The sequence below is a fragment of the Artibeus jamaicensis genome, unplaced genomic scaffold (genome assembly GCF_021234435.1).
Source record: "Artibeus jamaicensis isolate MK-2021 breed Jamaican fruit bat unplaced genomic scaffold, CSHL_Jam_final contig_793, whole genome shotgun sequence".
In the NCBI taxonomy this organism is placed as follows: Eukaryota; Metazoa; Chordata; class Mammalia; order Chiroptera; family Phyllostomidae; genus Artibeus; species Artibeus jamaicensis.
Window position 1 is genome coordinate 5,384,596 of NW_026521975.1, and position 22,067 is coordinate 5,406,662.

The 22,067-nt window shown below is 40.9% G+C and overlaps 1 pseudogene; it reads right to left on the reverse strand.

The window, feature by feature from the left end:
- Positions 1-10,204: 10,204 nt before the first annotated feature.
- LOC119043224 (60S ribosomal protein L19-like) lies at positions 10,205-10,890 on the reverse strand (annotated as a pseudogene).
- Between the last annotated feature and the right edge of the window lie 11,177 nt (positions 10,891-22,067).

Consider the following 22,067-nt stretch of genomic DNA (forward strand, 5'->3'; position numbering starts at 1 on the left):
CTTTCTGTCTTTGGATCAACCCAGCTTCTAAAGGTTATCACTTCTAAAGTCTGATCAGCAGGTCTCTGGTGCAGCTTAGCTGCCCCCAACCTTCCAGAACCTTCCATAAACAACAAGAAGCTTCTTGGTAGTTATCTTCTTTTTCAAAGGTCTACATCTTTGGTCTATTGCTGAAGTCAGCTAGAATTTTAGTTTTTCACATAATTCCTCAGGGAAGTGCTTAAAACAAATGAAGATTTTTATAAAACTACTTATTCTTTCTTTGTTTATCTTGTAACACATCATCTGATTGGCAAATCACTGCTAATAAAATAGAAATTGAAAAGGATTTTTTTCTTCCTTCTCAGACTACTTAATTTTGTTCTCCTTTGCTATTGTCTAGTTGCAAAAGAAGAAGCCTGGTGTGAAATTTGTGGGAAGGATACTATTCAGAGTTTAATTGCATTATGTATCAACGAAAACCCAGTGAAAATGCAACAGAAAGAATAAAGATATTTCTAGGAGATACTAAAAACTCCTTGAAAATGAAGAATTCATAGATGTAGTTTCTCTAAAATAGAACATTCAATCATTAGAGATGGAAATTTTAAAAAATGATTGAATAGTTGTTTCAAAATACCAATTGATTATGTCGTTTTGTACTAAAAATATTCCTCTAAGGAATCCTTGACCTTCTATGCCAAGAACTTTAAAAATAATACCCATCCTCAGCCTCAGTGAAGCCTTCAGATGACTGCAGTCCCAGACTGCATCTTCACTACAGTGTAATAGAGAACCTTGAGCCAGAATTGTCCAATTAAGCCACTCTTAAATTCCTGAACTATAGAAATTGTGAGATAATAAATGTTCATTGTTTTAAGCACTAAAAAAAAATGATGCCCAAGCCTCAGTGAAATTAAACCCAAATCTATAGAAGGTGGATTTAACCATTAGTATTTCTTTAAAAACCCCAGGTGATTGAAAACTGTAACAGGTCTGTGAACCACAGAGCTATGTCTTGTAGTCAAATTGGGGTCCATGGACATCACCTAGGAGGCTGTTAGAATTCAGAATCATAGCCCCCACCCAGACCTGCTGAATCAGAGTGAGAAACTCACCAAAGACCCCAAGTGATATGTAAAACAACAAAAATTTGAGAAGCTTTGGGCAGTCAAAATTACTTTCCATCTTGCATGGCATTTTTGCTATATCTTGGATCAGGAGGTCGGGGATGGGTCTTTCTTCTTAAGATTCTTATTCCCACTTTAACTTGGAAGCAGCTCAGTCACCACTTTGATAAATCCAATCATCAAAATCAATCCATAAGAACCTATGCACCCCAATGTTCATAGCAGCACAATTTATAATATCCAAGTACTGGAGACAACCTAAGTGCCCATTGGTAAATGAGTAGATCAAAACAACTATGGTACATTTACACGATGGAATATTATGTAAGAGAGAAAGAAAGAGCTCCTACCCTTTGTGACAGCATGGATGGACCTGGAGAGGATTATGCTAAGGGAAGTAAGCCAGGCGGAGGGTCAAATACCATATGATCTCACATTTAACTGGAACCTAATTAACAAAACAAACAAGCACGCAAAATATAACCTCAAACAGTGAAATTAAGAACAATGTGACAGTAACCAGAGGGGAGGTGGGAGAAGATAATGGGGGGCGGGAGGGGGGAAGGGTTTTGTTTCAGAATAATTTAGAAGAGGAGGAAGTGGATGTTGGCATGGATGAAACAAGTTTAGCCATGAATTGGTAATTACTGATACTGGGTCATTAGTGCATGATGGTTCAATATACTAGTCTTTACTCATGTTTGAAATTTTCTAAAATAAAAAAATATTTAAAAGTCTTTAGCAGGCATGTAAAAGTATGGAGCATCAGAGCTCAAAGTGGGCTTGAAAGGAGTCTTCTCAGGATGGTGGTAAGGTTGTCAGAACAGAGGGTCAGGATGATTGCTACTTCACACTTTTGATCAGGGAGTCATCAGGGAGCTAATGACTTTTTCCATTGGGAGGGGGAATGTTGATTCTTTTTTAAATTGACATAGTGACATATAACATATTAGTAACAGAGGTACAACATAACAATTTGATATATATGTGTGTGTATATATATATATATATATATACGTATGTGTGTGTGTGTATTGCACAATGGCACCACTAGAAGTCTAGTTAACACCCATACTGCACAGTCATACACTTTTTCTTGCAGTAAAGATTTTTAAGAGTTGCTCTCTTAGCAATTTTAAATGTACAACCCAGTATTACTACTAGGGTCAGCATGATGTACATTACATTCCCATGATTTATTTATTTTCTAACTAGAAGTTTGTACCTTTTGATCCTCTTCAGACATTTTTTTCACCCTCATCCCTCACTTCTGGACCATCAATCTGTTCTATATCTATGTGCTTTTTTTAAAAAAGATTTTTTCCATGTCTTGGCTGTTGTGAATAATATTGCAATGAACATGGGGGTACAGATACTTTTTTGTGTTTCTCTTTCCTTTGGATAAATGCCCAGAAGTGGAAGTATGGGATTACATAGTAATTCTATTTAATTTTTTGAGGATCCGTCAATACTGTTTTCCACAGGGGCTGCACCAAATTACATTCCTACCAACAATGCACAAGAGTTCCCTTTTCTCCATGTCTTCACCAACTTAATATATATTTTTAAAATAACAGCTATTCTAACAGGTGTGAGGTGATAACTCACTTTGGTTTTGACTTGCATTTTCCAGATTAGCCTGTAAACCAAAGGGTCACCGGTTCCATTCCCAGTCAGGGTACGTGCCTGGGTTGGAGGCCAGGTCCTCAGTTGGAGGCACACAAGAGGCAGCCACGCATTGATATCTCTCTCTTTCTCCTTCCCTTCTCTCTAAAAATAAATGTATAAAATCTTTAAAAAATAAAATAGTTTGAATCAAGATTCAATAATAGTTTGGATATATCTTTTCAATTTCTTTTAACGCACAGATTTCTTCAAAATCCTTTGTTCCCCACTTTGTGGAATAAAATGGTTTGTCCTATAGAGTGTTCTGCAGTTTGGATTTTGTTATTGAACTGTTCCTTTGGTATCTGTATTTCCTGTAGCTTGTTAGATTGATAAAGATTTTAAAACTTATTAAATGTTAATAACAGTCCATTGGATTACACTTTTTGGTAAACCAATTAGAGTGGTGCTTCTTTCAAGAAGGGTTTAGTCTGTTTCAGTTCCCCAGTTCTGGCTTGAACTAGAATAAATGATGGAGGTGGAGATAAAAGTTGTGGGGCAAGATAGTGCAGAAGAAAACTTTCAGAATGGAATGGAAGCCGCTCTTGGCCTTACCTCCTTACAGCCTCTATTCCCAGTATTCCCTTCCTCCCTTGGAGTGTCTCTGGATTTCCTGTCCTTTAGTCACATCATGCTGGAGACATTTTTGGCACCTGGGAGAATCAAAGAGTCTCCTAATCTGTGAGGATGTAAAAAGGAGATATTCCTAACTTTCCACCCTGTGGTTCCCAGACTGATGTAGGCTGATTATGGGGGAGATGCTGGCTGCTGCTTTGAGGAATTCACCTTGCCAGGTAATATGCTTCCCAGCTGCCACTGTATGTGTGTCCTTCGAGGGCCATTCCATAATCCTATTCAGTCATTTTTTTTCTAGGGAATGGAGCATGTGATCAAACCAGTGACTTCTCTGGTCAAGAGCCCACTGTCATGTTACCATCTCTGAAAAGTGTGGCTCCTTTTGGGAGGAGATGTTAAGTTGTAACAGCACAGTGACAGATACAACATTCTATAAGTCTGTAAATGTTGGTGCCGGCAAAAGTGCTGCAGGCAACAGAGGCAAATCCATGGTTGGATCCAATCTGAATCTAATCTCAGAGTCCAAACTGAGATTAATTTTGAGCCCTCCCTGATAGAAAGCATTCAATGTCATCATTTGCAACCAAGTCTCTGGCTGCTTCCCTTGGGCAATAGCGCCATTTCAGGGTCTCAGTGTTGATCAGTTGCCAGCAGATTGGACATTCAGCTCTGGCAGGAGCTAGGCCAGCCTTGGTGGGAGGAAAAGTCTGTTACCAACCTGTGCATAGCTTCCATCCCTGCCTCATGCATACTGTGTACATAGGCCTATGGTGGTGAGGGAAAGAGACAGATAAATTTGCACAGGATGGATCATCTTGACCACCTGATTATTGTTATGGGCTGAATTGTGTCTCTCCCAATTCATGTGTTGAAACCCTCTACCCCAATATTTCTGTATTTACAGATAGAGCCTTAAGGAGGCAATTATCTGTGTAATTGAGGCCATGAGGTCGAAGAGGTATAATGAAGCCATAAGGTAGAAGCCCTGATCCGATGGATGGGTTGTCCTTATAAGAAGAGAGATTATGTAGCAATAATATTTCAATAAAGCTGGGGGAAATTTATTTAATAAATAAATACATAAAAATGAGGAATGACCTGGCTGGTATAGCTCAGTGGACTGAGTGTGGGCCTGCAAACCAAAGGGTTGCTGGCTAGATTCCCAGTCAGGGCTGGTGCCTGGGTTGCGGGCCAGGTGCCCAGTAGGGGGCACATGATATGCAAACACACATTGATGTTTCTCTTCCTCTTTCTCCTTCCCTTTCCTTCTCTCTAAAAATAAATAAATAAACTCTTTTTTTAAAAGAATGATTTAAAAAGTGAGGAATGATAAGACAAAAGAGGAAAAGGGAGCTCTGTACATGCATACACATAGAAAAGGCCATGTGAGGACACAGAAAGTGGCAGCCTTCTACAAGTCAGGCAGAAAAGAGGTCACACCAGAAGCAATGCCAATGGCAATGTGGTCTTGGACTTTCAGCCTCCACAACTGTGGGAAAATAAATGTCTATTGTTTAAGTTGCCCAGTTTGTGGAATTTTATTTTGGCAGCCCAACCTGACTAATACGATTATTGAGAGCCCCCTTCACAGTGGATACCCTGGTCGGCATTTACACGGGATATAAATATCTTCAAAGAAGCCTGTCCACATACCTTTCTCCCAGCCTTCCTTGACACCAAGCACATACTTTCTGTTTTCTAAGTCCCTGAACAATCTGGTGAACTGTTAACTAGTGCCTGTGGATTAGGTGGTCATGTCTCAGACCATCTTCCCTTGGTATGACATGAACTGGCCATCATACCTGAAGCTCCACACACTGGGAGGACTGTCTTTCACTCCTTTCCAATAGGCCATCTCTGAATGGGCTCTAGCTGAGCAGCTCATCACTTGTCTAGTTTCATCATACCATGTACACCCACTTTTTCCTTCTCTATAAGTAGCTATAGGGAACTCCTCAACAGGCCATTGGCGTGTGTTGAGAGAGGGTTATGAAGCAGTAGGAAAAGGTAGCATGGGGGTCTATACCTCTTGACTCTGAAGTTTGTGGTTTCCAGATCTGCGGAGCTTGCTCTCAGACATATTATTTACACTTTCCAATGAGTGCTGTTGAGTGTGCCTAGGTCATGACAGGTAAGCTAAGTCACATAGTCATTTGTGATTCAAGGTCAGATGTTTGGTCTCTGTTGGAGCTATCAAACAGCACAGGAGCTGCTTTTCAAAATGTCAGCTTTGACCTTAATTGGGCCTCACTGGATCTTGCCAGGGCCCCTATGGCATCTGTCTGCCACAGGTTCTTCTACTTTATTAGGTCTGCTGGTCAGACTGCCTGTAATGCAGCCTGGATTTGTTTCAGACCCTCTTCATATTCTGTGCCCACTCACCACTGGTAGCCTTGTAAATCACCCAGTAATTAGGTTTGAGCAGCATGCCAGAGTGTGGTTTAAGCTGCTTCTCAAATCCAAAGGAACTCACAAAGTGTTGCCTTTCCTATGTGGTATGAGGGGCAAGATGCAACAACTATGCCTTATTTGTGCAAGAAGATAGCCCAACATGTCCAGAACCACTGGACCCCAGAAACCTTACTGACATAGCATCCCCTAAACATCTGATGGGTTATCTCCCAACTCCCTGATATGCATGTGTGTGACCAGTGCATTTAAGGTGCCTGCCACCTGTGTACCCTCATCCAGTTAGCATAATGCCATTAGTGTAATGGCACAGGGTGATACCCTGTAGAATATCAAGACAAACAAGGTCCCTTCAGATATTATGACAGTGGGATTTAATTTAGCTCTGAGGCGGGACAGTTAAGATATAATACTGTCCTTGACACATGAAGGCAAACTACATTTGGTTGTTTTTGCTGCTGGAGGAGCGGGTAGTGAGGGCATTTTCTAGGTCATTAGCTGCATTCTGGGTGCCAGAAAGTGTTGCCTTTAGAGCAGCCAACTCATAGCAACCCTGCTGAGAGAAAGCCAGGATAATAAATATGGCAACTGCACTCTCACACTCCCATCTCTTGTGGGTGCCTCCAGCTAGCCAAGTCCAGCTGAAAGACAACCCTGCAAGTCAGCCTGTGGGACACAAAGCAGAGTGGAGGATGTGGAGATAGGGTCTGAAGAAGCAAATGGAAGCTATCTGCCACCCTTGTACATGACACAGCGTTTGTCTGACGAATGAATGAATAAATGGCTCCTGCCCCTATGTTAAGGGAAGCTTCCTTTCTCAGATATAGAATTTAGTTAGGAGTCATGTCACTCTGCAGGAAGCTCTCTGGACCAAATTGATTAAAGTTTTACTGCCAGTACATTATGCACTTTCTGACTATTTAACATATAGTAGAGACATGATCATGTATGCTAGTGAGTGCAGGATTTAAGATTTTGAAAATTCTAGTGTCCTCTGGTAATTCATCATGGTCCAATAGTCTCACTAACATGGAGTTTTATCACAACCTAATTCCTCCCATTTTAAGCTCAGGCTGGACCACTTCCTTTTGAGACTATCAGAAGGTACAGGGTATTAAAAATATATTAGCACCTAAAGACTAAGTGAAATAAGTCAGTCACAATAAGACAAACAGCATGATTCTGATGATATGAGGTCCCTGGAATCATCAAACTCAGAGAGACAGAAAAGAGAAGGATGGTTGTCACGTGTTGGAGGGTGAGGAAATAGGCATTGCTCTATAACAGGTATAAAGTTTAAGTTTTGCAAGATGAAAATAGTTCTGGAGATGGATGGCCATAACAGTTGCACAAGTATATGAATGTACTTAATGCCACTAAACTATAACACTCAAAATGGTTAATATGATAAATTTTGTTATGTGTATTTTATCACACACACACACACACACACACACACACACACACACACACACACAAAAGATACTGGAACCTAAATTTGAAAAGCATGTGGGCTTTAGAGATGCCCCAGCAGATTAAAATTCCAGCATTAGCACTTCCTGGTTATGTGGCCTTAGGCAAGGTACTTAACCACTTCGAGCCTCACTTTCCCTACTGCTAAATTAGCATTGGCAATGGCTATCTCACTGGATAACTGAATTAGGGAGAAAATATGCATAAACATTCCCAGCAGAAGCCCTTTATAGAGTTTGATTGCCTTCCTCCTCTGAAACAAAAACATGGGACAAGGAACATCTAAGGGAGCAGGGTGGGCAGCTGTTAGATTCAGCTTCTTTGAGCCCCTCCTGTCCCATGAGGCATAAGGATGTTTGCAACCCTTTATGCAGCTGGCCACTCTCACCTGCACGGATTACACATTTCACACGCTGTTCTTTTAGGGTAGAAGGCTTTTCCCTTTCTTCTTTCTATTCCAGGCATATACTTCCTCTTGCCCCCACATAATCCCTGTTCAGTCTTTGGATTTCAGTTTAGAAAACCTTCCTTTGTAGGCCTTTTCTTACCCATAAATCTATTTAGGGACTCCCTCCTGAACGCTTACTGTGATGATGGCAGACCTGTCTGTTAAAGTGCTTATTTACTACTCAAGAACATAAGACCACACAAAACAGAACCGTATCTGTCTTCTTCCCATTTGTAAGCCCAGAGCCAGGGAGATCCCAATGAAATGGGAAAAACTATACATGGGAGGCCTTAAAAATAAGAAAGTGCCATCCATGGACAGGACACTGTGAAAGATCGATAGAAAGTAGATGGAATCATTGCAGGACAAAATGGCATCTGCAGGTCACCATGGACATTGCAGCTGTTTTTCCTGTCAGAGCTCTGGAGAAATTCCGAGCCCTGGGGTCACCACGTTTGGAGAAAAGGAGTGATACATGAAAGGACCATCTACAGAATGACTGTGTCACCTAGTTCCTCCCCCTTCACTGCACATTTGGAGCAGCACCACTGGCCCCAGCTGCAGTCCCACGAACCCCTCCTCCAACAAAGTCAGAGCTATCCCTGGGGAGACGCCTCAGTGAAGGTGTGGAGGCAGGGCAGGCACCAAGAGACTCAGGTTCCCCACAAGAAGCCACAGGCACAAGACTCCACTTTCAGAGGAGATTTCTATTTATTCTGGCAATTCTGAGAGTTCTGCCTGTGGGAGGACATATCCATTTACAGAGACTTCTCACCTCCTATTCTTGGGAGTGGAGAGTGAGAGTAGGGTGAGGCAGAGGTCTTCTCGGTAAATAAACCTACCCATATGTAAGCGCAGCTCAGGTAATTTTGTAAAAATCAATATATCCCATCATTCGTAAGCCAAGTCAATTAAAATCATAAGACATTTAAAAGAAAGTAATGCTGCAAAAGACCAATTTGAACAAATAGAACACATTGCCTCAGAGAGTGGGAGACAGATAATGCAAGAAATAGAACTTAAAGCACAACTTTCTAATCTAAGCTCCAAAATTTATACTATTTATCTATTGGGGAAAAAATAGGACATGTGGCCATGAAAAAAAGAGCACTCAGAAAATTAAAAATTTTCAAAAGTTTAAGACACAATTACTAAAATGAAAACTCAAAATAGGACCGAATATGTTAGCAGCAAATGGAACTGAATGTGTAAGTGGGGAATGACACCAGATGTTAGATCTCAGTCCTTGAGTTCTGGCTAAGAAAAAAGGTAGAGAAAGTGAACCGTAGAAGGGAGCTAGCTTGGCTGCATGGACTTATGGAATATGTTACAGAGGTGAAAGAAGGGCCCTTGGAGCTTAAGAAAAACAAAGGCACAGAAAATGCGCCAGGGAAAAGAAGAAGGGGAAATGCACTGAAGTACGAGAGACACAGAGAGAGAGAGAGTGAGAGAGAGAGAGAGGGAGGGAGGGAGGGAGGGAGAGGGAGAGGGAGGGAGAGGGAGAGGGAGAGGGAGAGGGAGAGGGAGAGGGAGAGGGAGAGGGAGAGGGAGAGGGAGAGGGAGAGGGAGAGGGAGATGTGTCCTTTAAGGGTTTTTTATCTGGAGGTTTCAGGGGAAGAACTCAATAGAGTACTCATCAGCTTTGCAGGAGTGTCCTTTCAGGCATGTGGTCTCTAATAATTGGTTGGCACTAGGGCAGGGGGTCTTTAGTCTTTGCAGCTGGTCCTGATACCATTGTTGGTGATGCTCAGCCTGGCCTTGCTGCTCTTCTGGTTGGAGAGCTGAAACACAACTGCAGCCTAGATGTTATCTCTGTGGCTTAATGCTTAAGGAAGTGGCTGTGCAAGGGCTGGTATGAGAGTTATACGAGGCTATTCTATGGCCCCCTTCTTTCTCCTCTAAAGTGGTCTACCACATGACTAGGAAACAGACAGGGGAGAAAAGGTCAGGGGAGGGTGAAAGCCATGTGATCAGCTATGTGAAAGATCAGGGTGTCTAAACTGCACAACCCACAATACGCTAGGGAAGGAAAGGTAACCCTGGTGGTGAGGTCCCACCTAAAAATTGTCCATTGCTAGGCACCCTGGGCTTTCTGTACTGCTGACCTTCTCTACCTTGCTGATCATTCCTACTTGGCTCATGGAGTAAAAGATCAAATAGTAATCTGCAAGATATGGACAGACAGATATTCCAAAATATGGAGCAATAATGAGGGACAGTTATGAAACAGAGGATATATGTATTTATTAGAAGATCCAGGGGAAAATAGTGAATGAAAAGAAAATATTTAAAGAAACATCAGAAGATACAGAAGTTACTACTTATCTGAGGTTTTGCCTTCCAAGGATGCAGTTACCTGCAGGGAGCCATGGTTCAAAAATATTGAATAGAAAATTCCAGAAATAAACAATTCGTAGGTTTTATTTACTTGTTTGTTTATTTATTTGCAGGTGAAGCCACTTTATTCAATGACTGATCCATGTAATTGCCAAGGCCACTGTGTAAAGGTAAGAGAGGTGGAGCTTTATTTCTTGGTCTCTTCCTCCTCCTTTGACAGAGTTTTGATGATTTCCTCCTTCTTGGACTGGAGCCACTCTTCCCGGCGCTTGCAAGCTTCCTTGGTCTTAGACCTGTGGGCCTCGGCCTAGTCAGCTAGAAGCTTCTTGCAAGCCTTGTAGCCTTCAGCCTGTGGATGTGTTGCATGAAAATCTGCTTGTTTTTGGACATGTTACTGTTCACTTTTAGGTACAGGCTGTGGTACATGTGGCAGTCAATCTTCTTAGATTCACAGTATCTTCTGAGAAACCAGTGAAGGATTGTCATCCTCCTCATCCAGGTCACTTTCTCAGGCATTCGAACATCAGAAGTACCCTTCCACTTACCTATTTCCATATACCTGCCCTCCCTGCGAGCCAAAGTGTTTTTCCGGCATCGGGCCTGAGAATGGACAATCGCAGGTTTCCAGATGATCAGCCCATCTTTGATCAGCTTCTGAATCTGCTGACGGGAATTGGCATTGGCGATTTCAATGGTCTCTTTGGGGTCCAACCAGACCTTCTTTTTGCCACAGCGGAGGACACTGCAGGCAACCCCCTTCTGAAGCCTCAGCTTACTCACAGCTGCTGCCACAGTGGTGAAAGACAATAATTCACAGGTTTTAAATGGCATGTTCTGAGTCTTGTGATGAAATCTCGTGCTGTCCTGATCCATCCCACTGGGACTTGAATCATCCTTTTGTCAAGCAGTCCTTACCCATTAGTCATTCAGTAACCTTCCTGGTTATCAGAGAGAGACTGCATTCTCTTAACTTTTATTACAGTATATTTTTATAATATTTCTATTCTATTCTTAGTTGTTGTTAGTCTCTTACTGTGCCTAATATATAAATTAAACTTCAAAAAAAAGATTTTATCTTATTTCTAGACAGAGGGGAGGGAGGGAGTAAGAGAGAGAGAGAAGCATCAGTCAGCTGCCTGTTGCATGCACCCCAACCAAGGACTGAACCTGCAACCCAGGCATGGGCCCTGACTGGGAACTGAGCCAGCAACTGCTCGCTTTGTAGGATGACACCCACCAACTGAGCCACACCAGCCATGGCTAGATTAAACTTGATCATTTTGTATATATAGGAAAATACATAGTATATATAGGGTTCAACACTATCCATGGTTTAAGGCATCTACTGTGGGTCTTGGAATATATCTCCTCTAGGTAAGAGGGAACTACTGTAATCCCCTGAACTGAAGAAAAAGTCAGATGTTCAGATTGAAAAAAAATTCTTACCCACTTTCTATTCTGGGGAGGGTGAAAGGTGAGATATATACCTATCTCTCTCTATGTATATATACTTTATATATCTTCTCAACACTTAGACATATTCTGGTAAAAAGTTCAGAATACCAAATTTAAAAAGAAAAACCCTAAAATCCCACCGAGACAAAAAAGTTTCTCATGTGGAAATGAGGAATAAACTGGCATCAGATATCTCTAAAGCAACAATGGTGAAGGTGGCAGCATGGGTAAACACGCCTTGCTTCCATGCACAACCACGTTAAAATCACAGCTAAACTATATAACAATCATCACTCAGAATCAGCTCAGTTCAAGTGGAATGGAGGTCCTGCAACCATAAAATTAAAGAAGGAACCACATCCATCCAGACAGGTAGGATGGGCGGAGATTTGAAAACACAGAATGGGTTGGCCCCACACCCATATGTGGCAGATAAAAATCAAGAGGGATATCTCAAGAGCAACAGGTCCAGCCCCACACCAGGTCCCCCAGTGCAGGGCTCCAGTGACAGGAAGATAAGTCCCTGTGGTCTGGCTGTGAAAACCAGTGATGACTGAGTAAGTGGATTAAACTGCTGGATTCCCAGGCAGTTCCGTTTAAAGGGACAGCACATGGACTTACTCAGACTGACTTCCATTGAGCTCCAGCACTAGGGCAGCAGCTTAATAGGCACCGGTGGCATACAGGGAGGAACTGAAGTGTCTAGCATCAGGGTAAGAGGTGGGGGACAGCTTTCTCCAAGGCGGAACTGCTGCCAGTGGCCACTGCTCCTCGTCTGAGCCCTATACCCGCAGAGCCACAGTGTGTGGCAGGCACCAAATCTGAGATTCCATCAACCTGCCCTGCCCTGGTGATTCCTTGAGACTCCTCCTCACAGAACTTATGGGCCCATCCAAGTGGTTAACAGTGGCTTTTCCATATAAATGACCTGTCTTGGCACATGCTCCTAATCTTCCTAAGTCCTCTCAAATAAGTAGTAGTTAGCCTCAGCGAGCCCTTGTACCTTGCTAAGTGGCCTCATGTGGAAATGAGGAATAAACTGGCATCAGATATCTCTAAAGCAACAATGGTGAAGGTGGCAGCATGGGTAAACATGCCTTGCTTCCATGCACAACCACGTTAAAATCACAGCTAAACTATATAACAATCATCACTCAGAACCAGCTGAGTTCAAGTGGCATTAGCAGAAGCTGGGCTTGGGGCATAGCCTGGTCTCACTAGGGCACCTCCAAGTCCAACACAAGAGGCAGCCAGTTGCAGGTCACTTTAGAGCTTATGCCATGTGGCCCCAGACAAAACACAAGCAGGCACCGGAGACCTGCTGAAGTAAGCCCTGCTTTGTGGAGTAGGCCACTGCCCACCTCATCCTCCACAGAGGGCAGAGGTTGGCGGCTGGTCACAGCCAGTCCTTGCAACTGACTGGCCTGGGTAAATCCTTCCCGTTGACCTACCAACAGCAGTCAAAGCTCAACTACAAGAGGAGTATGTACTCAGTCCACACAGAGAGTGCCCCTTGCATGCCTAGCTTGGTTGATGGGGGACAGCGCCACTAGAACCTATAGGACACCTACTACATTAGGCCACACTACCAAGGCAGGGAGTGATATCAGCTCTACCTAATAAACAGAAACACACACAGGGAGGCTGCTGAAATGAGGAGACAAAGAAACATGGCCCAAATGAAAGAACATATCAAAACTCTAGGAAAAGAACTAAACAGAATGGAGATAAGCAATCTTTCAGATGAAGAGTTCAAAATACTGGTTATAAGGATGCTCGAGGAACTTAGTGAGGACCTGAAGAGCATAAAAAAAGATCCAGGCAGAATTGAAGGGCACAATAATTGAAATAAAGAACAATTTACACGGAATCAACAGTAGAGTGGTGATGCTGAGAATCAAATCAATGGTTTGAAACATAAGGAAACAAAAAAACCAACCAAACAAACAAACAAAAAAACAAACAACCAGCTAGAATAGCTAGGGAGGAAAAAAAAAGAATCCAAAATAAACAAGAATAGTGTAAGGAGCCTCTGGGACAACTTCAAGCACACCAACACTCACATCGTAGGGGTGCCAGAAGGAGAAGAGAATGAGCAAGAAATTGAAAATCTACTTGAAAAAATAATAAAAGAAAACTTCCCTAATTTTGTGAAGGAAATAAATATGTTAGTCTAGGAAGCATGGAGAGATGCAGACAAGATGGATGCAAAGAAGCCCAACCTGAGACTCATCATAATCAAAATGCCAGAGGTTAAAGATAAAGAGGGAATCTTAAAAGCAGCAAGAGAAAAGAAGTTAGTTACCTACAAGGGAGTTTCCATAAAACTGTTATCTGATTTCTCAAAAGAAACTTTTCAGGCTAGAAGGGGTTGGCAAGGAATATTCCAAGTCATGAAAGGCAAAGACCTACATCCAATATTGCTCTACCCAGCAAAGCTTTCATTTAGAATGGAAGGGCAAACGAAGAGCTTTTCAGATAACAAAAAGCTAAAGAAGTTCATCATCACCAAACCATTATTATATTAAATATTAAAGGGAGTTATTTAATAAAAATAAGATCAAGATTATGAACAATAAAATGGTAATAAGTACATATCTATCAACAATTGAAGCTAAAAACAAACAAACTAAGCAAACAAGCAGATTAGAAATAGAATCATAGATACAAAGAACAGTTTGATGGCAACCAGATAGGAGGGGGAATTAGGGGAATAGGTGAGAAGGTGAAGGGATTAAGGAGCACATATTGGGCCCTAGCCGGTGTGGCTCAGTGGATTGAGTGCTGGCAACCAAAAGGGTGCCAGTTGATTCCCAGTCTGGGGCACATGCCTGGGTTGCAGGCCAGGTCCCCAGAAGGGGATGTGCGAGGGGCAACCACACATTGATGTTTTTCTCCCTGTCTTTCTCTCTCCCTTCCCCTCTCTAAAAATAGATAAATAAAATCTTTTTTTTAAAGCAGCACAGATTGGTAGTTATGGTATAGTAAGGACATGACTCTTAGTGACACACTGAATTTAGAAAACTATTCTATGTAATCATGACACAGACATAATAATATGACACTTTCTACGGGCTCAGTCACATTCCTTGTTTTTGCAACAGGCTTACACATACAAAGCACAAAAGATTTATAGTTCTAGAACAGAATAAAAATGTAAGAACAATGACAGATTTGAACAGAAATAGGGAAAGGGGAAAATAAGGAGAGACCTACAGATGTCCTAATGTCCTTACCTGGCCACTGGGATGGCTCAAAAGGAAAGGCCTGGTGAGTGAGATTTGAAGATGGAAAAGGGAAAAGAGGAGGAAGATTTGCTCCCCCTGCCTGTAGCTTCAGCAGTGCATGTGGCTTTGGTCTTTAGCCTCAGGTAGAACCCTGTACAGAAGCCAGGTTCTCAGTTGCCACTGCCTGTTTGAGACCCATGGCCACAAGTCCCAGATTCCACCTCCTTCTGCTCTTACTATTTTTGGTCCTTGCAAGTAATTATCTCATTGCTGAGCCACACTGTATCTTTTTTATTTTCACTTTGCATATTTTGTTTGGCATTGCTTAATGTGTGCAGCAGACGAATGCATCTTCCTGTACCGTCTTGACTGGAAAGACATTTGTACTACTTTTATCATTTAGAAACTGGAATATTAAAATAGAAAACGCATTTCTCTTTCTTTGTAGGATCTAGTCTGCAATATACTGATACTGTGTAGTTATTCTTTTTCATACACACACAAAACCAGAATTTATCTTTCACATCAACATAGCATCCTTTTTCTGAACTCCAAAACTGTTATTCCATGAGGGAAACAGAGGCACAGGAAAGGAAATTGTAGATGTCCAAGCCAATCACTGCCCCTCCAATCCTCTACTCCCTGCCTTCTGGAGGAGCATATTCAACTATCTCGGCATTCAGAGCTGTCAGTGTATACTCTGGCCCTTAGAATGTTTGTTGTGTGTGTGTGTGTGTGTGTGTGTGTGTGTGTATTTGTTTCATTTTGTTTTACTTGCATAAGATGCTATAGAGAGGAATATCTAGCTGGATGTGTTTTTCTCCCCTCTGTGCATTAATAGCTCAAGTGTACCTAATGCTTACAATTGATATACACCACCTATTTTATACCCTACTTCATTTAATCCTGGCATAAATCTATGATGCTTCTATTATTTTCATTTTAAATGAGAGTAAATGGACACTCAGAGGTTAAGTGACCATGTTCAAGGTCACCTGGTGGGTGATAGTGGATGCAGGACTTGCAGCTGGATACCTGGCCCCAGAGCCCACCCTCTTGGTACTGTTTTTGAAAGTTGATTCTGTTCCCCAAGGATCTACCAAAAAGGTATTCATAGTAGCTACCATTTATTGAGTCCCTGCTAAGTGCAGATTCTGTGCTGGTACAGAAAGAAAATTCTGGAAGGGTTGGACTGAACTGGGCATAAGAAAAGCAGAGTAAGCCAAGTAACTGGGGGCTGGGATTGTGCTGTGGCCTTCATGTGTTCAGAGCAGCCTTTAGTGGTGCTGTTTAGTGTAATTTTCTTCTCTTTCCACTAATGTGTTCGGAAATTGTGATTGATGGATGAGTTCTTTTTGAAGTTCAATAATCCGGGACTCTTTTTTTATACTTCTGTTTTTGCTTCATCCAGACTTTCTCTTTGTTTTATGTTGAGAATTTTGGTATCATAAAAGTCTTATTCATCATATACTTGTAATAATTCTGGAAAATAGTCATTCTGAGGTACATCTTGTCTTACTGACTTGCATCCAAAGTCATTAGTCATTATGTGGCAAAAATATGAGGTATAATAAAAAGAGTAATTTATCAGCAAGTTTCCTGGAGATATTAGACATGAGTTAAGCTACAAATAGAGTCCAATAAAATACTCTTTGTGTCACTTTTATAAACTAACAGACTAACATTAAAAATCATCTTTTTTATACTAACAACCTTTGGAAATTTCAATATTCAATATACATGATAAATGCTATTGATTAAATGGCCCATGAAAATAACTGTTCTTCTCATTTGTTCTCCTTATGCTTTACTGTAGCTCTTGAATGAAGAAGACACTTCTCCACTTCCATTAAAATAATTAGTAAGGTGTACTTTCAGTCCAAATTAAACTACCCTTTCTTGTGAAATTCTATCATGAATTTTTATGCTCCTATATAATTCTTAACTACCAACCTCCTTGTTCTTTTTACTGACTTGTATAGATAAAACCATCACTCGGGACCAAGTATAAATTCAATGCATTATAACTCTGAACCAATACTGAAAATTAATTCACTGAACAATTTATTTTCCTATTGATGTCCTATAATTATACAAATAACAGCAGTTTGTGGATTGAAGAACTGCTTTTCCTAGAAAATTGGTTATCAAAATAATAGCATAATGAACTATTCAGGCAGTTCTTAAATATAGAAGCAATATAGTTTCTCTAGTGCCATGTTGTAGTAAAAAAATAATTGGTTAAGCATAAAAGAAATTTAACAAGAGACAAACTCAATAGTTTTTGTCATGAAAAATAAAATAAAATAGATGTCTCTATGGCAAAATATGGCATTCAAAAAGAAACAACAGACTACAAATTTCAGTTATAAATATTTAAGACAAAAATATAGAAAGCTCATAGAAATAACTTTGAAAATCCTAGGATACCAGCAGAAGCATGGAGAAAGAATACAGATATGTAAGTCACAAAAGAGGAAATGCAAATTGCTAATAAACATAAGAAAACAAAGATATGCAAATTAAAATGGAAAGCGGTTTAAAATATCTCGTATTAAATATTTTTAAAATAACGCACCATTGAATGGAAGCACTGGGAATGGATATCTTTGTTTTGTTCCTGATTTGAGGGGGAAAGTACTCTGTCATCGTTAGGTATGATGTTAGTTGAGTGCTTTATATAGATGCTCCTGCTCATATTGAAGAAACCTCTTTCTACTCCGAAATTCCTTTTATTTTAACACTAATGCACAATGTTGGCAACAATGCAACAAGACAGACACACTATGTGTAAGTTTGTACACTCTCTAGAAATCAAGTTTGCAGTATGTATCAAATGTTTTTTATGCCATATTTTAGGTCAATATGTTTATTTCTATGTATCTGACTTAAGAAATTAATCTGATGTATGGTTAAATATTTACAAAGATATTCATCAGAATGTTATTCATAATAGTGACAAATTGGAACTAACATAAGGTCAATATTAGGAGAATGGTTAAGATAATTATGGTCAAATATAAGAGATAATAATATGCAACCATTCAATTTCCATTTACAAAGCCTTTTTAATGTCATGAGAAAATGCTTACTTAAAAAACAAAAGTTCAGTAAAGATCATATCTGGCTCAGAAACTTGGCTACAGACTCATGACAGTGAGGTGAATGGATTTAAAGTGATAGGGCTCTGAGATCCTGATCAGGGACATGATATGGGGACCAGAGACTGGGGTGAAGACTCAAATTAGGGTGACAATTCCAGAACTTTGGGTTTACTGAGAGAAGGGCTAGAATACAATATGAGAAAAAAGAGAGTCATCAGTGAGCACAGACAAAATAGAGAGAAGACAAAGACCGCACAACTTTAATATGGAAAACAAAATGTTCTTCTTATGTAAATCCACCCATCTCAGTACCAGTTTGAAACCCAGAACTACAGAGCAGATGCTTTCTATTTGCAGAGAGAGGAAAAAAAAAAAACACTGGAAGGAAATACACCAAAATGGTAACAGTGATTTTGTCTGAGTGGTGGATTATGGTTGAATCTAATTTCCTCTTTTATGCCTTTGTATGTCTTTAAATTTTTACAATGAGTATTTTTAAGGATTTCTGACTATAGAAAATCAGCACTTTTTCTTTTTTTCATTGTATTTTATGATGTTGTTCCAGTTGTCACAATTTTTCCATCTTTGCCCACCTCCAACCATCAACCTCCACTTCTTCAGGCAATCCCCACACCATTGTTCATGTCTATGGGTGTTGCATATAAGTTCTTTGGCTAATCCATTTCCTATACTGTATCCCCCTGGCTATTCTGTAACTACCTACTTGTACTTCTTAATCCCCTCACCTCTTCACCCATTCCCATACAATCCCTCTCATTTGGCAACCATAAAAACACTCTTTGTATCCATGATTCTGTCTCTGTTCTTGTTTGCTTCATTTACTTTTAGATTCAATTGTTGACAGGTATGCGTTTATTGCCATTTTATCATTCATAGTTTTGATCTTCTTTTGTTAAGAAGTCCATTTAATAGTTCATATAATAATCATTTGTTGATGATGAACTCCTTCAACTTTTTGTCTAGGAAGCTCTTTTCTTTTTTTTTTCTTTTATTGTTGTTCAAGTACAGTAATCTGCCTTTTCCTACCACCTCTCCCCTCACCTCTCTCCCCTGACTCCACCCACCCTTGGTTTTGTCCATGTGTCCTTTATAGTGGTTCCTGAAAAAACCCTTTGCTCTCCCCCCATCATTATCCCATCCCATCTGCCCTCTGGTTACTGTCCATTTGTTAATTTCAATGTCTCTGGTTATATTTTGCTTGCTTGTTTGTTTTGTTGATTAGGTTCCACTTAAAGGTGAGATAATATGGTATTTGTCCCTCACCATCTGGCTTATTTCACTTAGCATAATGGTCTCCAGTTCCACTCATGCTGTAGCAAAGAGTAAGAGCTCCCTCTTTCTGCTGCTCTGACCTTCTATTCATAATGATGGTTTGCTGGGTAGAGCAATCTTGGCTATAGGTCCTTGCTTTTCATCACTTTGAATATTCCTTGCCAATCCCTTTTAGCCTGAAAAGTTTCTTTTGAGAAAGCAGTGACAGTCTTATGGGAACTCCCCTGTGGTAACAAACTTCTTTTCTTTTGCTGCTTTTAAGATTCTCTCTTTATCTTTAACCTTTGACATTTTAATTATGATGTGTCTTGGAGTGGGCCTCTTTGCATCCATCTGGTTTAGGACTCTCCATGCTTCCTGGACTTGCATGTCTATTTCCTTCACCAAATTAGGGACGTTTATTTTTTAAAAGATTTTCAATTTTTTACTCTTTCTCTTCTCCTTTTGGCACCCTTATGATGCTAATGTTGGATTGCTTGAAGTTATCTGAGAGGCTGCTTACAGTGTCCTCATTTAAAAAAATTTTTTTTAAATTTTAATTGTTTTTCAAGTACAGTTTTCTGTCTTTTACTCCCATCCCAACCCACCTACCCAGCCTGCCCCCCCTTCCTTCCCATTTCGACCCCCACTAGTGTCCTCATTTTTGGGGATTCCTTTTTCTTCTTTTGTTCTGATTGGTTGTTTCTTGCTTCCTTATCTTCCAAATCATTGATTTGATTCTTGGCTTCATCCACTCTACTGTTGTTTTCCTGTAAAGTGTTCTTTATTTCAATTATTATATCCTTTAATTTTGGCTGGATCTTTTTTATGTTGTTGAGGTCCTCACTAAGTTTCTGGAGCATCCTTATAACCAGTGTTTTGAACTTTTCATTAGGTAAATTCCTTGTCCTTATTTTGTTGAGTTCCATGAGTTTTGATCTATTCTTTCACTTGGGGCATGTTTTTTTGTCTCTTTATTTTGGAAACCTCCCCGTGTTTGTTTTATGTATTAGGTAGAACTTCTATGACTCCCTGCCTTGGTAGTGTGGCCTAATATAGTAGGTGTTCAGTAGGGTCCAGAGGCCAGCCTCCCCTCACACAAACTGGGTATTCAAGGGGCACCCTTCATGTGGACTGAGTACAACCTTATCTTGTAGTTGAGCTCTGACTGTGTTAGCAGGTCAATGGGAGGGATTTACCCAGGCCAGTTAAGGACTGGCTGTGACCACTGACCACCAACCTCTGCCCTCTACGGAGGACCAGCTGTGCAGGGGCAGGGGCAGGGTGGTGGTGCTCCGATGTGGTCTGTATCTGTCCACAGGATGCACAGGTTATTGGGTTTCCTGCGTGGTGTAGGCCAAGGTCAGCCCCCATGTGTTTTGCTCTGGGCCACTATGCCTGAGCTGTAAGGCAATCTGAAATGGCTTCTACTTATGCTGGGCTTGAGGATTCTCAGGTGAAGCCAAGATGTAAATCTAGGCTGGCTGCTGTTTATAGTCTCAGGCCTGGAGCCACTTAGAAAGAGGTACAAGACATGGGAGCTTGCTGAAGTCAGCTCCTGCTTGTTTGAGAGGATGTAAGAAATTGTGAAGCATAAGCCAATACCAGCCATTCACATGGAAAGGCAGCCTTGTTGGGCCTGTAAGTTGGGTGGGATGGAGTCTCTGGGGATCTTCATGGTCAAGCAAACAGTGTTATACAGGTTGATGGAGTCTCAGATATGGCACCAGCCTGCAGGCTCTGTGGCTGTGTTGGGGGAGGGTTCAGAAAAGGGACATTGGCCTCTGTCTACCTTTCTGTTTGGGAGGAAGCTATTCCTCTGTTCTCGTCTTGATACCAAACAGTTCAATTCCTACCTGTGTGCCACTGGTGCCTTTCAAGCTGTCCCCCGCCCCAGTGCTGGATCTTAGAGGGAGTGAGTTGGAGTATGTCCATGTGAGGTTCTTTAAGAGGAACTGCTTGGAACACTAGAAGTCTCCTCTACCAACTCAATCCCTGCTGGTTTTTATAGCCAGAAGTTATGGAGACTTATCTTCCTGGCACTTGGACCCTGGGCTGGGCAGCCTGGTGTGCGGCTGGGACTCCTCACTCCTGAGGTATCCCTCTTAAATTTTTATCCACCACATGTATATGTGGGCCCAGCCTGTTCCATTTCCACCCTTCCTACCAGTCTGGATGGATGTGGTTTCTTTAACTCTGTAGTTGTTAGACTTCCATTCAATGTGATTTCTGCCATTCTGATTAGTGGTTGTTCTATAATTTAGTTGTAATTTTGATGTGGTTGTGTGAGGAGGTGAACTGTGTTTACCTATGTCGCAATCTTGACCAAACTGATAGAAAATGAGCACTTTAATTCCATGTGCCAGGTTCAGAAACGTAAGTAATGGAACGAGATAACTAAAAGATAGAAAAGATGTCAAGATCTATCTTCTTAATTTCTAGGCCAATTCCCAATTACTTTATAAATGAACTGCTTGCCCCTCCACCAAACCAGTAAGGCACTGCAGTCACTTAATACTGAGTTGAGAATGTCTCAAATAATGTTTTCTTAAACAGCTGGTTCAGGTTTGGCAGTTGATGGGTGGGTTTTTTCTTGATAAGGGCTCTTAACATATTCATTCATTCACTGAGTTCCCATTAGATGTTGAAGGTATTACAAAGATAAATTACTTCCCCATGGCTTATGTTCACATTCTTTATATGTGGTATGTACTCTAGGAGCAGTGCAAATGAATAAAGCAGTATTGTCAAGATGTGGGAAAATGTTTCTGCCTGAAGACATCGGGACTGGCTACAGAAAGGACACGACATTTGGACTTTCCATGGAAATACATGTGATTCCAACAGGTAGAGAGGGGAGGATGCCATTGTCTCTCTGAGGGCAGGAATTACATTTATCTTGTTTACTACTGACTCTGTAGTATTTAGCTAGGCTAAAATTAAAGTAGCAATAGGGCTGTATTTCTTTCTGGAAACTCCAGGAAGATCCATT